This window comes from Schistocerca cancellata, chromosome 2, assembly GCF_023864275.1.
Source record: "Schistocerca cancellata isolate TAMUIC-IGC-003103 chromosome 2, iqSchCanc2.1, whole genome shotgun sequence".
NCBI classification, from domain to species: domain Eukaryota; kingdom Metazoa; phylum Arthropoda; class Insecta; order Orthoptera; family Acrididae; genus Schistocerca; species Schistocerca cancellata.
The window spans coordinates 851,515,737-851,520,686 of NC_064627.1; the positions used below are offsets into that span (position 1 = coordinate 851,515,737).

The window sequence follows — 4,950 nt, forward strand, 5'->3', positions numbered from 1 at the left end:
ACAACGTCAGAGCTGCGTCTCTGATGCCTTTACTTTTTCTGAAGGCAAACTGATCGTCACCTACAGAGCCCCAGTTTTCTTTTCCATTCCTCTGTATATAATTGTTGTCAGAAATTTGGATGCATGAGCTGCTGAGCTGATTTTTGTGACAATTCTCGCAGTAGTCCGCTCTCCAATCTTCGGAATTGTGTGGATGATGTTTTTTCCGAAAGTCTGACGTCATACCATCACTCTCATACATCAGTGTCATACATTCTACCTATCAAGCTAATTCCCTATTCCTCCAATAGTTTTAGAAATTCTGATCGAATGTTGTCCATCCCTTCCGTCTTATTAGATCTTCAGTCTTCCAAATCACTTTTAAATTCTGGTTCTAATACTGGATCCCTTATTTCTTCTATTTCGACTCATGTTTCTTTTCATATCACTCCATCACACAAGTCCTCCCCCACGCCCCCCACCCCCATACCATAGAGGCCTTCAGTGCACTCTGTCCACCTATCCTCTCCCTCCTGTGCATTAAACAGGTGGGATTCATATTGCACTGTTAATGTTACCGCCTTCCTTTTAATTTCACCTAAGGTTGTTTTGTCTTTTCTATACCCTGAGTCAGTCCTTTCGATAAATTTCTCTTTCGATTTCTTCACATTTTTCATGTATTTCGGGATACAGAAATACGAGTCACTTAGGAATATAAAAAAATAGGACGTGCAGAGAAACGAAGACTAGATGAAAGATGTGAAGAAATCGAAAAATTCATCAAAGTTCATCGTATGACTGTATTTTTTGCGATGATAATCAAAGCTTTTTAACTGCTCTTCGTAATTCTAATTGCTGTATGTATGGCCTTTGGTCGCCAGGGTACATATAGCGACCTGGAGGAGAGATTAATTTTATCTTGTGGCATTAATTTTTATAGTCGTTCCCATTAGGAGAGGACTTAATTAATGACTCAACCGTCGGCTTGATTGCCACGGTATTGCTACATAAAGCAACACAGACGCCTCTTTCTCTTATAAGCCCTATGTCTTTTGACTGGCTTAGACTTGTCGTCCATCGTGGTCTCATCTTCCCACACCTACTTATTTTTTACAATCAATATCTCTTATAATCACACATGTTAAAATCTTTGTTTGCCTCAGTGACTTTACCCTAGCACTTCTTCCAGCGCCAGACTAACTATAGCTGGATATCTGTCTTTTGTTTATGCTGAAAGTTTTTCGTCGATTATTCGTTTTACTTTTTCTTCCCTTACCTGTTCATTTAGTTTTCGACATCCCTCCACAGTATACCACTAAAAGTTTGTGAATTTATGTTTTGCGCTCCCTTGTCGAAATGTTTTGAGAAATCCTTTTTAGATTAACAACAACACTGAGCAGTCATTGCGTTGCAACGTTGCGCTGCGTTCCTTTAGTTTCATATTCAGAAGGCATTTTGCGGAATATAGCTCAGCGGGCACCTCCAAAACATTAGGACAGACAGTAGGAGTAGAAATCTGTGTTTCTACACACATCAAAAAAAGTTTTGCATCACCCGGGTTCCCAGAACTCCTGAAGATAGACGTTGACTGTGGATACTGTATCACAGACACAGCCCGTTTATTTGTTCAGAGATGTCACTAAACCTGCCCAAAGATGTAAATAACCATGCATGAGCAGCGCCTATTAGACGGAGGGGGTCCGACAGCCGATCAGTTCCAGTCAATCCACCAGGAAGGAGATACACGGCTCGTGTTGTCTGTAGTTCAACCATGCGTAGACGGTCAATACCGCTGTTCGATCGCGTCTGCATTGCTCTCAACAAGGGAAGTGTCCAGGCTTCTCGGAGTCAACCATAGCGATGTTGTTCGGACATGGAAGAGATACAGAGAGACACGAACAGTCGATGACACGTCTCGCTCAGGCCGCTCAAGGGCTGCTATTGCAGTGGATGACCGCTGCCTACGGATTATGGCTCGGAGGAACCCTGACAGCAACGCCACCATGTTGGGTAACGCTTTTAGTGTAGCCACAGGACGTCGTGTTACGACTTAAACTGTGCGCAATAGGCTGCATGTTGCGCAACTTCACTCTCGATGCCCATGGCGAGGTCCATCTTTGCAGCCACGACACCATGCAGGGCGTTACAGATGGGCCCAGTAACATGGCAAATAGTTCGCTCAGGATTGGCATCAAGTTCTCTTCACCGATGAGTGTCGCATATGCTTTCAACCAGACAATCATCAGAGACATGTTTGGAGGCAACCCGGTCAGGCTGAACGCCTTAGACACGCTGTTCAGCGAGTGCAGCAAGATGGAGGTTCCCTGATGTTTTGGGGTGGCATTATGTGGGGACGGCGTACGCCGCTGGTGGTCATGGAAGGAGCTGTAAGCCGGCCGTAGTGGCCGTGCGGCTCTAGGCGCTACAGTCTGGAACCGCGGGACCGCTACGGTCGCGGGTTCGAATCCTGCCTCGGGCATGGTTGTGTGTGATGTCCTTAGGTTAGTTAGGTTTAAGTAGTTCTAAGTTCTAGGGGACTGGTGACCTCAGCAGTTGAGTCCCATAGTGCTCAGAGCCATTTGAACCATTTTTGAAGGAGCTGTAACGGCTGTACGATACGCGAATGCAAACCTCCGATCGATAGTCCAAACGTATTGACAGCATATTGGCGAAGCATTCGTCTTCATGGACGACAATTCACTCCCCCATGGTGCACATCCTTTGAATGACTTGCTTCAGGATAACGACAGCGCTCGACTAGAGTGGCCAGCATGTTCTCCAGACATGAATCCTATAGAACATGCTTGGGATAGATTGAAAAGGGCTGTTTATGGACGACGTGACCCACCAACCACTCTGAAGAGTCTGCGCCGAATCGCCATTGAGGAGTGGAACGATCTGGACCAACAGTGCCTTGATGTACTTGTCGATAGTATGCCACGACGAATACAGGCATGCATCAACGCAAGAGGACGTGCTACTGGTATTAGAGATACCGGTTTGTACAGCAATCTGGACGACTACCTCTGAAGGTCTCACTGTATGTTGGTACAAGATCCAATGTGTGGTTTTCATGAGCAATAAAAAGGACGGAAATGATGTTTATGTTGATCCCTGTTCCAATTTTCTGTACAGGTTCCGGAACTCTCGGAACCGAAGTGACGCAAAACTCTTTTTTGATGTGTGTATTATTCCCACTAAACGTTCATTTTGATTCATTCAACACTGACTTTTCACTCTTCGGAACAATATCGCACTGAGCGAAGTGGGGTTTTGTAAAATCGACCTATTAAATTCGACACCGGTACTTAAGTTTTCAATAATCAGTATTTTTCTGTATATCTTTGGTCCCAATTATAACAGGTTTTCTTTTTATTTTTTACTAATAATCGAGTAAAAAGCCGAAATATCTGTTAGGCAAAGCAGCAGTGCTAAAATTCTTCGTTTTTAAATTAACATTTTTTTTAAAAGCGAGTAATTTTTAATCGTAAAATTTGCTTTGGTTTGAAATATTGTATTGTTGTAGAAAATGGAAAACGCAATCAGTGGTGTTTTAACAACAACGCCGACGGAAACTCTGGCATAGTGATGGGCTAAACTGCGATTTTCCGATATCAGTGATTTCTGTGAATGCTACTTTTGAGTATCTGTGATTCTTAACTATGATTTGTCGCAGTTAAGAGTCGCAGTTAAGGAACATAGGTCGTGTATCCCTCCGCCACTGCTATTTCTGCGATTTCTGCTACTTCCGCGATTTCTGCTACTTCTGCGATTTCTGTGACTTCTGCTACTTCTGCGATTTCTGCTACTTCTGCGATTTCTGTGACTTCTGCTACTTCTGCGATTTCTGTGACTTCTGCTACTTCTGCGATTTCTGTGATTCCTGCGATTTCTGCGACTTACCACCGTATGAGAAAGTTACATCTGCCAACACAGAAAACTGCATCTCAACAAACCTGTCTTTGGCAAGTATGTTTTACGTTTTTTCTTCCGTTGGCTTTAATTTTGTATTAAAGAAACAACTGTGAAAATATTAATAGTGTAATTAATATGTAAGTAGCCGTACAGTACCGTAATAGTTCGTATTTAGAAAATGAATTGTAACATATTGTTATGTTCACAGGTACCTGAACTACATTTCAGTCACTCAGTAAAGTGATAACTCAAAATATCATTGTCAACAGATCTGAAGAAATTGCCACTGCGTCTTTAGACCGTTTTCGTCAGACGAGAGGTTAGTTTCTAAGCGTTTCGATGGACTTAATTACTTCAGTGTGATCGTTCTTGCAAATGTGATATTCATTATAGCAAATATTAGCAATCTACTCTGTCAATTATATTGCTAGTAATTAATGACAGCAAAAATTGTTTAATAATCCTTGTGTTTTTGCAGACACAGTTCTGACTCTGATTACTGGTTGCTGTACGTATCTATCCACATCAAGGCTGTTTTTGAGAGAGACTCGTGAAGATTCAAGACAGTTCTTAGAGGATTTGCAGTTTAAAAGTGAAATAATTGTGAAATAAGTGTGTGAATGATTAAACTGTGTTTTATTGAAGTTGTTGTGCGATTTTAAAGGAATAATAAATGTCAAATGCAGTGAGTGAATAATAAAAATCTCATTTTCCACATGTTTAAGCCGCCCTATACCCACAATTTTCCGCCACTTACTTATTGGTAAACACTTGTTGGAGAGTGACATGCCGCCCCTCCCCCCCCCCCTTTCTCCACAATCTTGGTGTGACACTGACCTGTAACTTATCCCGAAGTCTACAATATGCATTTTGAGGCTGTTGATATGAAAGTGGGAAGTACAGATCTTCCAGTTAAATCAGGAATAGCTTAAGTGCATTACTTGAAAGTAACACAGGAAAAGCTTGCTTATGTAGGTGGTAGTAGTGTCGGCAAAAAGTTCTTGTGTGTGAAGTTGCCATGTAGAACACCAGGTGTAAAACTTTTCTCCCGAGTCT

General features: G+C 42.2%; 1 long non-coding RNA gene across 1 annotated transcript; it reads left to right on the forward strand.

Annotated features, from left to right (window-relative positions):
• Positions 1–3,744: 3,744 nt before the first annotated feature.
• On the forward strand, positions 3,745–4,566 carry LOC126148628 (uncharacterized). Its single transcript, XR_007530608.1, has 3 exons — positions 3,745–3,948; positions 4,103–4,213; positions 4,373–4,566. It is a non-coding gene; the product is annotated as an uncharacterized LOC126148628 (long non-coding RNA).
• The last annotated feature ends 384 nt before the right edge of the window (positions 4,567–4,950 follow it).